This window comes from Gouania willdenowi, chromosome 21 (assembly GCF_900634775.1).
Source record: "Gouania willdenowi chromosome 21, fGouWil2.1, whole genome shotgun sequence".
Lineage (NCBI taxonomy): Eukaryota > Metazoa > Chordata > Actinopteri > Blenniiformes > Gobiesocidae > Gouania > Gouania willdenowi.
The window spans coordinates 36553288-36565339 of record NC_041064.1 but is presented as its reverse complement, the minus strand read 5'-3'; positions in this window follow the sequence as shown (position 1 = coordinate 36565339).

Sequence of the window (12052 nt, the reverse complement as noted above, 5' to 3'; positions counted from 1 at the left end):
GTTTTTTACAGATGACTAGTTTCATGTAATGCTGTCTTTACATAGTGACAGTTTTACCAAATATGACAAAAAGTCACTTTTATAAGAGTTACCTACTGCACCTTTAATGAAAATCCCAACTCTAATATAGAAACTGTCCACGGATGATGTTTGCAGTGAAAAGACGAGAGTTCTTTCAGGACAAAGTAAGTGGATGAAGATAAGTGATCCAATATTTATCAATGTTTTCCCATTCCCTTTATTTCCTCTAATCCTCCTCCATGGTCGCGGCTCCAGTGGGAGTCGACACGGTGTAAATAGTTCAGACGTTAAACCAAACTTCACCGCCTCCCAGAAACCAATGTTTCAGCCACAGAAACCGTCTCCGCCAACGTTGGATTGTCATCAGATCTTTAAGAGGAAGAGGAGGATCCAGGAGCCACAAATTGTTTCCTTACCCCCATTAAAAGCTTCAGATTAGATCCAATGAAAGAATGAAAAAAAGGAGATGATCAGAGCTGCAGTATTTCCCTGATTCAGAGCAGAAAATCCTATTTCACGGTGGTGTGGATTACCAGTCCAGAAAAACTCTCTATCAGCTGCTTCATCTGATTTGCTAAATATTTTTTTCCATCCGTTGTTGATGTATCATCCGCTGTCTGATTCACTCTTTCCCTTTGGCCAAAGGCTGCTAGCGTAGAGCGTAGAGAAGCAGATAGTGGTGATATACACACATTTGGTTCTGGTTTGCAGTCCCTGAAGGCCTGCCATGGTGCCTTCACACATTGATTCTATTACTCAGAGATACAGAGTAATTGATGAGATTAAAACCTCCTCGTCTCTTATTTGATACATTTGGAGAAACCAGGGAATGTCCATTAGCCTGTTGAACGTTGATTAGAGAGAAGACTCTGATGTCCAGATACAGCTGATGATGTGGACTCTTCTTCTTCTTTTTCTTCTTCTTCTAAATGTTTCACGATGTCACGCATGAAGCGCTCATTAAAAAATGAAAATGAGAAACAAAAATGGCGGCTAGGATTGAAGTGACGTGATGGTAACATGATGTGGAGCATCTGGAAAAGCATCACAAAGACGACGGTCACGGCTTTAAAAACCAAGGGGAAGTAGGTCGTGTTTGATGTGCAGATGCTCCAAAGATGAGACGGAAACGCTGGTTTCAAACATATATATCCTGACTGTTGGAGAATTCCTGCTTGTCTACACGTTCAGAAGTCTTTAGATGTTCTGATTCAGATCAGGTGAATTTACAGAGTCATTTAATCAACGTTGGCTCTTCTTAATTTACCACATTACCAGTTCATTCATCTGTGAAAACGACATAATGTGTGTACAGTGAGATCTGTCTGAGTTTAGACTTCATGTAAACCTGGAAGGAAAGGATGGATTATGTACGGTGGCCGGTAGGTGCCAGATGATATGCAAATACAAAAAAACACAAATGGAAATGGAAAAACACACGATTATAATTGTATAATTATCTTTTAGATTGACTTAAGCATTATACTATGTGTACATACTGTATGAGGACATCCTCAGGTCTCAGAAAAACCTCATTGTTTAGACCAAACGAAAATAAAAGTCATCAGACTCCACGACCTCAGTCCGTGAAACACGACATGGCGATTTATTTTGAAGAAACCGGAATTACACAACGTCATCATCATGTGCTGCTTCGGATATAAGAGGTTCGGATAAATCAACATTTCATTTAACTATGAATTTATTAATCAAACATTATGTTGAAATTAAAACAGCTTTTCAACTTTCAAAGTACATGTGTACTTTCGGTTCCTTCAAAATAAAATGCCATGTTTTAAGGCCTGAGGTCACTGAGTCTGATGACTTTTATTTTGTCCTAAAATGTACACCATACATGTGGCTAATCTAGCTTTTAAAATGTATAATCTAAACTGAACTCAGTGTGGTGATAAATGGTAAATGTTACAACAAAAATAGAATAAGTTTAGATTATTTGTTTATGATAATAATGTGTAAATACAATGAATAAGGGCTTATAGAATTTAAATACATGGATTTAAATTGTATTTAGTATTTTTAAAAGGGATTTATTTACTTTGAAAATTGTATTTCAATTTGAAATAAGATTCAATTATAGTCAGTTCTCAACATTCAAAATCTCTTTCCTCAATTCAACTAGATAATAATTTAGAGAAGCATCGTTTTACCAGAACAGCTTAACAGTTAAAGTCTTTCAACAGTGATGCTTCTGTTCATTTTGTAGCTTTTGCATTTGTATTTTTCTGTTTTTTTGTTTACAAAGTGTCTGACACCAACACGTCTCTTTAGGTTCCCCCTATGCTCTGCTCACAGAAAGATTAGCTTTAATTCTGCATGCCATAAACAACATCACTGAGAGGGAGACAAACTGTCTCTGATTAATAAATATAAATCTGGAACAGATACTGGACGTACAGTATCTCCCAGTTACTCATTGTGAAACAGTTCATCCAGAGAATTGTGGGATTGTTGTTGGAAAAGTCGATGCAATTTCAACAAAGCTCAACAATTGCTGTGGTTTCTTCCACATTTTCATAATTATATTGACAATAAGTCAATAAGTTACAATAAATGCTTGATTACATCACTAAACAAATACAAAGTAAAACACAATGTAGAGTTTTCACACACACACACACACACACACACACACACACACACACACACACACACGCACACACACACACACACACACACACACACACACACACACACACACACACACACACACACATTGTTCAGTGATTATTCAATATTCACACTGTAAATGTTTAGTTTGATCTGATGAAATATGGACAATTTAGTGGGGGGGGGGGGCTCCATCACATATAAAGGTAAATATGGTATAGTAATAAGCTCCACCTACTCTCTCAGAATATAGAAATAGATCTGCTATACATCCTATTTATCTGGTGGACATGTCAGCTCCTCTAAATAGTCACTAAGTTAGTGTGTGTTTGGGTCTGGAACATGTTTGGGTCTTCAGTAAACTACTTAGCATATGTCTCAGCTCCCTGTAATGTGATCAGCATAGAGCTATGAACATAGACTGTTCAGGTCACAGATATGCATTGGTTCTAGACTCACACGCTATGGATATATGAACAAAAACAAAAACATTTTCTTCCTATTTTTATTGGTCTATAACTGCATGTGGAAATGTAAGAAGAAAAAAAAAGAACCTGATCTGTTTTAATTCATAGTATAAATGTTAATCTATGTTGGGAAATAAAATCATTTTTCTTTCTGCGACTTGTTCTTTTTTTATTTTGGACCCAAACTTTGGGTTATTTCACCACTCGCTGATATTTTAAATCCTTTACATGAGGCCATTGTAGCTTAACTCTGTGTCTAATAATCAATTATTGTTTATTAGTTTTTCACTAGTAACATAAAAAATATAAAAACATGAAAAAATCTCGTTGGGTCATGACATGGAATGACCCACAAATGTAAATATAAAGGTAACTTTAACATGATTGAGCTCCGTTTGCATTGAATTGCTCCATATTGCACTGAATTTGTGATCGTACTTTGTGGAAATTAGTTATTTACCAAAAATTCGGCCACCAAAAATGTTCAGTTTTCACCCGAAACACTTTTATTTTTCACTGAAACAGGATGTTATGATGATGCGAGCAACACTGTGGTTTTCTCATATAAATATTCTAAGCATGTTAAAAAAGGTGCATTAATGCACATCTCCCCACATCACTGCTTCACGTCTACATATGAGACATTTCTAATGTTTTATCAGGTTTATTTTTCCCTTACTCAGTCTGCAGTGCTGCTGAACAGTTGTAAACGTACTGTGATCAATGTTTTTAATATAATAGAATTTGCTTTGTTTGTTTGTTCACACGTGGCCAAACGAAGCCCAGAGGAGTTTAAATGTTAATGTTCAAATATGTAACTTATTAGCAAAGACACAGCTCAATCACATAAAACAACATTTAGAAACATGAGGTGAAACACTAGGATTAGTGGCTTATTATGAAGCTGCAGAAAGATCAATGTTTGAAACCGTTTTTGTTTTTTTCTTTAGAGCGACAGAAATCCTTGAAGTAAGAATGATTAAAGAACAAACTTTGCTCACATTTAGAAGTTATATTTGCAGTTGAACTTCCCACACTTTGATCTTTGTTGGTTCTCCAACATGTAGTGTTGTTTATTTTAGAGAAATAACTGTCCTCCTTCGACCTCTGTTTGAGCTGGAACTGGTAGACGACCTTTGACCCTAACTTTACAGATTTATTCTGTCCATTAATCCTCTCGCTCTCACTCTGAGCTCCTTCTCTCATGCCTGGTCATGCACACAGAACGGCAACGAAAGGCAACTAAAGGCAACCGGCTAATATTCAGCAGTGGAAGTATTGGCCTTGATGGCCCCGCAACACACACGCACACACACACACACACACACGCGCGCGCACACACACACACACACACACGCGCACACACGCACACACAGGCACGCACACGCACGCACACACAGGCACGCACATGCACACACACACACGCACACACACGCACGCACACGCACGCACACACGCACGCATAAAGACTCACAAATGCACTGAAGAGAACACACAGTGCAGGCTTTAATGGTTGTTTCCCTGCAACTAAACTGGAAAAAAATATTTGTTTGGTGGCCCAATCAAAATTTGGTAATGAAGGTAATAAAGGTGGTGACGTGCTGACGTGGTGACGTATCGTGGTGACGTATCGATCATTTCCTGTTTACGCTCTACCGCTGCTTGCAGCGCTCTACTACTGTGTTCTGCTAACTCTAATCAAACTTGTTGTCATTGATATTTTAGCCTTGAAAACACTTGTTTTAATTTTTTACCGTACAGTTAAACGTACGAAGGTTAAGTAAAAAGCAATCTCGCGTCTTATAGGCAGTACAATCTCCTTTAAACTTCCTTTTGTCCTTAGCTTAGCTTAGCTTAAATTTAGCACCTATGGCTTCTCTCTCCTCCCCTCCGCTCTCCTGCCCGGTGTGTCAGATGTTTAGTTACTCCTCGTCCTCCTTTAGGGACAATGGTAGTTGCATAAAGTGTAGCGTACTGTTAGATATGGAGGCGAGGATCAACAATCTGGAGAAGCGGTTCCGCACCCCTGATACCAAAACCGAAGCTAGCAAGCAGGACCTAGCCGGTGCGGACCGTGCTAGCTCTAGCTTAGCCTCCCCCCCGGCCAGCAATGAGTGGGTTACTGTCCATGGTAAGCATAGTCGAAGGTCAAAAAGCCGCTCGGGACACCACCATGTTCACGTCTCAAACAGGTTCTCCCCCCTCCGTGAGGACAACACACTCACCGGGGAACAAACTCTGATAATTGGCGACTCCATAGTGAGAAACGTGAAGCTAGCGAAGTCAGCGGGCATCGTGAGGTGCATCCCAGGGGCCAGAGCGGGCGACATAGAATCAAATCTAAAGTTGCTGTCAAAGAGTAATCGTAAGTTTGATAGGATAGTCCTCCATGTCGACACTAATGACTCCCGACGTCGCCAGTCGGAAGCAACCAAAGTGAACATTGAATCAGTTTGTGCTTATGCTAAAACAATGTCGGACTCCGTAATTTTCTCTGGTCCTTTACCAAATCTGACCAGTGATGACATGTATAGCCTATAGCATGTCATCATTTAACCGCTGGCTATCGAGGTGGTGTCCAGAAAACGAGGTGGGCTTCATTGATAATTGGAGATCCTTCTGGGGAAAACCGAACCTGATAGGAAGAGATGGAATCCATCCTACTTTGGAGGGAGCATCTCTACTATCAGAAAACATGGCACATTTATGACATCTCATGAATGAGACCATGTTACAGAGGGGGAGTCCTCCACGCCCCTCTGCGCTTGCCTTAGGACAGTTTCCCTCCCATTGCTATCAGGATAGCTGTGTTCATCGCCATGACAACTGTTGTGATGGTGATGAATATTATTTTATGGAGACGGTGTCAGTCCCCCGACCCATATTTCACAATGATTTTAACATAAAATCAAATAAAAGAGCTATCAATTATAAAAATCTGAAAAAAATTAAAATCTCAAATCTAGAAACACCAAAACATAAAAGCATTAGATGTGCTCTATTAAATATTAGATCACTGAGATCCAAATCTCTACTAGTAAATGACCTTATCTCAGAAAATAACTTTGATTTGTTCTGTTTAACTGAAACATGGCTGTATCAAGATGAATATGTTAGTTTAAATGAAGCCACTCCTCCCAGTCATTTAAATACTCATATGCCACGAGACATAGGCCGTGGAGGTGGTGTAGCAGCTATTTATCATTCCTCTCTCCTAATCTATCCTAAACCAAAGGCCAGTTACACTTCCTTTGAAAGCCTGGTTCTAAATTTATCTCATACTGAATCAAAAACCTGCCAGCCAGTCTTATTTGTGATAATTTACCGTCCTCCAGGCCCTTATTCTGAATTTCTATCAGAATTCTCTGAGTTTATATCAAACTTAGTCCTCAGTTCTGATAAAATACTGATAGTAGGAGATTTTAATATCCATGTGGACAAAGATAGTGATAGCCTGAGCTCAGCCTTTATGTCCCTAATAGACTCAGTTGGCTTTTTTCAAACTATTAATGAAGCTACTCATCGTTTAAATCATACTCTTGATCTTGTTCTAACATATGGCCTTGATATTAATGAACTAAAAGTCTACCCTGAAAATCCTCTGCTATCAGATCACTTTTTAATATCTTTTAACATTATCCTAGAGGATCTCGCACTGTGCAATAAAATAGTTACAAGTAGAAATCTATCCAACAGTGCTGTGGCTAAATTTAAAGAGGCCATTCCTGCTGCCTTAAACTCAGTGCACCATCCAATAAATAACTATGATATTAATTATAACCCCTCTCAACTGGATCTGCTTGTCGATAGCTCTGCTAGTCTACTAAAATCCACCTTGGACTCAATTGCCCCATTGAGGGAAAAAACTATTAAACGTCAGAGGAAAGCTCCGTGGTTTAGCTCTGAAACTCACACACTCAAACAAACAACCCGTAAATTAGAGAGAATGTGGCGCTCCAATAAAACAGAGGAGTCACGAATACTTTGGCAAGAAAGCCATAGTAAATACATGACAGCCTTACGACATAGTCGATCTACATACTACTCCTCACTAATTGAAGAAAATAAAAATAATCCGAGGTACCTTTTCAGCACTGTAGCCAGGCTAACACAAAGTCAGAGCTCTATTGAGCCCATGATTCCTCTAGCCCTCAGCTGTGAGGACTTTATGACATTTTTTAACGATAAAATTCACAAGATTAGAGATAAAATTAGCCACTCCCTGCCTTCACCTGGGCCTGCTGTACCATTAAATGTAAATAGGCCTAACCTAAACTGTTTCACACATATAGGACTTCAGGAACTTAACTCTATTATTTCATCCTCCAAACCATCGACCTGCCTTTCAGATCCGATCCCAACTAAGCTGTTTAAAGAAGTTATTCCCCTAGTCTGCCCATCTTTGTTGGAGACAATAAATATATCCCTATCAATAGGCTACGTGCCACAGTCCTTTAAAGTAGCTGTAATCAAACCCCTTCTCAAAAAACCTACTCTTGATTCCAGCACTTTAGCAAACTACAGGCCTATATCTAAACTTCCTTTTATTTCAAAGATTCTTGAGAAAGTTGTGGCGGCTCAGCTCTGTGAATTTCTTCAAAACAACAGCCTGTTCGAGGACTTCCAGTCAGGCTTTAGAGCTCAACACAGCACAGAGACTGCTTTAGTTAAAGTAACTAATGATCTACTCTGGGCTTCAGATGAAGGACGACTCTCAGTGCTGGTTTTATTAGATCTTAGTGCAGCTTTTGACACTATAGATCACTATATTCTACTAGAGAGATTAGAGAAATTACTTAAAATCACAGGGACTGCCCTAAACTGGTTTAAGTCCTACCTATCTGATAGGTACCAGTTTGTACACGTGAATAATAAGTCTTCTGTGTACACTAAAGTAAGCTACGGGGTTCCTCAGGGCTCTGTGCTAGGTCCAATCCTCTTCTGTATCTATATGATCCCCCTTGGTAATGTTATGAGAAAATACTCTGTTAACTTCCACTGCTATGCTGATGATACCCAACTGTATGTATCAATGAAGTCAGGTGAGACAAATCAGCTATCTAAACTTGAGGCCTGTCTAAAGGACATTAGGGCCTGGATGGACCAAAATTTTCTTCTTCTCAACTCAGACAAGACTGAGGTCATTGTACTGAGCCCACGACACCTTAGAGAAACCTATGCTAGCCTAACTGCCCTAGATGGCATTACTCTGGCACAAAGCACAACTGTTAGAAACCTTGGGGTTCTATTTGATCAGGATTTATCCTTCAACTCTCACATAAAACAAACTTCAAGAACTGCCTTCTTTCATCTCCGTAACATTGCTAAAATCAGATCTATCCTGTCTCAGGGCGACGCCGAAAAACTAGTCCATGCTTTTGTTACCTCTAGACTGGATTATTGTAATTCTCTTTTAGCAGGCTGCCCGAGCAAGTCGCTTAAGACACTTCGGCTGGTTCAAAATGCTGCAGCACGTGTACTGACTAAAACTAGGAGAAGAGATCACATTACTCCTGTATTAGCCTCTCTGCATTGGCTTCCCATAAAATATAGAATAGAATTCAAGATTCTTCTTCTCACTTATAAAGCCCTAAATGGACAGGCACCAGTCTATCTCAAGGAGCTTGTAGTGCCATACAATCCCCCCAGAACACTACGCTCTCAAAATGCTGGACTACTCGTTGTTCCATTCATCTCTAAAAGTAGTATAGGAGGAAGAGCTTTCAGTTATCAGGCCCCACTTCTCTGGAACCATCTACCAACCACGGTTCGGGGGGCAGACACCCTCTCTACCTTTAAGGTTAGGCTCAAAACATTCCTCTTTGGTAAAGCTTTTAGTTAGGAACCAGCTCATAGCTCATAATTAAGATGCAATAGGCATAGACTGCCGGGGGGGGGGGGGGTCTGGCATGCTCGGTTGGAGAGAGGTTGGAGGGGGCGTTAAGAGAGAGGTCATTTAGGTTAGAGAGGGACCGGAGAGGGTCCCATTCCTCTTTCAAACACTCCCTCTATGTCTGCTTCTTCCCTTGTGTGTTTGCTCCTGTACTCCTTCTGGCTTTTGTCTTGCAGGTCCGTGGGATCCTCAGTGTGGAGTTACAGAGTCTCAGCGGCTCTGTCTCCACCCTTTCCTCTGCACACACCCAACACAGCATAACGTGGATGGCTGTTCATCATAGGAATGGGATCCACACAAGGTTCCTGCTGCTTAACAGAAGGTTTTCCTTGCCGCCATGATGAATTCATGTTGGGTGTGGGATACATATGTATGTGTATATACGTATATATGCATATGTGTGTATCCATAAAATGAAGAGTCCGTCCTTAAGACTGCTCTACTGTAAAGTGCCTTGAGATACCATTGGTTATGATTTGGCGCTATACAAATAAAGATTGATTGATTGATTGATAATGAATCCCTACATAATAATAATAATAATAATAATAATAATAATAATAATAATAATAATAATAATAATAACTAATTTGGGAATCTATTACCCTTAGTCCATTTGTCTTCAGAAAGCTACATGGCAGAATTGGAAATAATTATTTTTTAATTAATTAATGTATTTATAATTATTGATATTATTTATTATTTATTATTATTTATTTCATTTGTTATTTATTTATTTAATTTTTTTTTACAAAGGAAGAAAAGAACATTTTGTTTCACTGGCACTGGTTGAGAGTATTTGGTCTAAGACGCTGAATTCCTCTTCCTGTGAGATGCAGAAGAGAAAGGAAGGTTCTGATATCTGCCTGTGGCCTTCCACCTGTAGATAGGACACAGCGCTGTGTAAACCTGAACAGATAAGGACATATTGATCACAGATTGATAAAAGTCTTAATACTAAATTAGGATGCGCTAAAGCCACAGGCCTGGATCAATAACCTCCACCAACATCATTGATTCTCATTGATTTCCATTGTGTTGTCTGAAAAAAGAGACCTTTAAAGCTTGTCTAAATGTGGGTGTTACACTTGTGTCCAAGCACTGACGACAAAAGGAAATGTTTTGCTTTGCTTTGCTTTGCATGTTCCATCTCAGCAGTAGATGATTTACGAGTCCCTCGGCACCAGGGAAATAATACGGCCTTAGGTGCAGATATTGATACGGATTTATGCAGCGATGAATGATACCTGGTGTGCATGTTGTTGCATTTGTTAAAGGGATTAACATTTCAGCCTTTAGTGAGAGGAACGGTGATCTGTCACAACATGTCACTGAGCAGTTCTAAATCAGGTCACAAGAAACTTTGTTTTATCACAAACTTTATTTTCTGATGCAAAAAAAGTATGAATAGTTAGCTATTCTAGTATCTGTTATTGATAGGTATGTTTCATTCTATATGATCAATAACTGGAGAAAACTTGTCCTTCAAATTGGACTTTGAACCAATAAAGTAATAAAACTAATATTCTTTTTCTTCAAAAATGAAGGTTTTTTTTTTTCTTGACATTGTTTTGACATCATTTTAACTTTTCAACAATACTTTATGTGCAGTAAAGGTCAATACTAGGGGTGTAATGATACACAAAATTAATAGTTAATAGATACGTCCCTCGGTTTTGAGGTCACGGTTCATTTGAGGTACACTATGGAACAAAATGCAACACATACATTTGCTTGTTGTTTATTTGTAACTTTATTAAACCAACAATGTATTGTAACATTATACAGAATATGAAAATACAATAAAAAAAAAAATGCAATACTCTTGCAAAGTGCTACCTGGTAATACATTAAATAAGTTATTCTCTAATAAACTATATATATATATATATATATATATATATATATATATATAAATAAAATGAGCTTTTCAAACAAAAAATACATGAAATGTTATAGCAATAAATTCCTTACAGCTTGTTTACAGCTTTTAACAAACAGAAAATACAGCACTAACAGTTCCAGCATGTTGCCCTTGGTTTAGACCTTCATATTTTTGGTCATAAAAATAGATTTGTCCACGTTGTCTGCTGTAAGTGCAGATCTGCTGACAGTTAAAATGTCCCAGTGGTTGAAAATATCCTCTCGCTAGGGACAGAGGTAGCGAGTACGGCGAGGTAGCGCTTTGCTAACTTGGCAGTTAGGAGATATATGGGCTCATTGGTCTTCCACCATTGAAGTGGGTCAGATCTACTGAAATACAGCTCACTGCCTAGTATGCGGCGACCTCTTCCTTCACCAGCTCTTTAAGTATCCTTGTTCCCACCAGCGTCTTGAAGTGTCACTCTGTTAAATAAAATACAAAAATGATCAGTGAAAAAGACATTTGATGCACATGAAATGTATTATTTATTATTATAAAGTTTTTACACATCTCTTCTTCCATGTCTACAATCTCTGTGATGAAGCTGTTGTAGATCATGTCACGACAAGCATCAGAGCTTTAAACCTCAGGTCAAGTGCTGTGCATTTGTGGAGGAAGTCCTGACAAGAAGAATACGTTTCTCTGATGGCAGCCTTGATTTGGGCCAATTCAATTCAACTTTATTTATATAACGCAAATTACAACAAAGTCATCTCAAAGCGCTTAAAAAAAAAACAAATAGAGTCCATAGTAAGAAAGAAAGAACCACATAAGATCCACAAAAACAAGCATTTAGCGACAGTGGGAAGAAAAATCTCCAGTGGAACCAGGTTCAGAGGTGGAGAACATCTGGTTCCACTGGTTGGGGTTAGTGAACAGAAGAACAAACAGAATAGAATAGAAGGATAGACCATCACAGTGTTCTAGATTAGTGAGGAGGAGAGGAGAAGACACAGACTGCAGAACAACATGATACACTTTGATACACTCGTCCCTAGTGGTTAGATTAACATCCTCCATGTTCTGAAATGTTACTACTACAGACGAGGTTTCATCATGTACTGGTCACATGTAATGATCTATGTGGTGGACATCAGTGTAAATGGTGTGAAGCAGTGT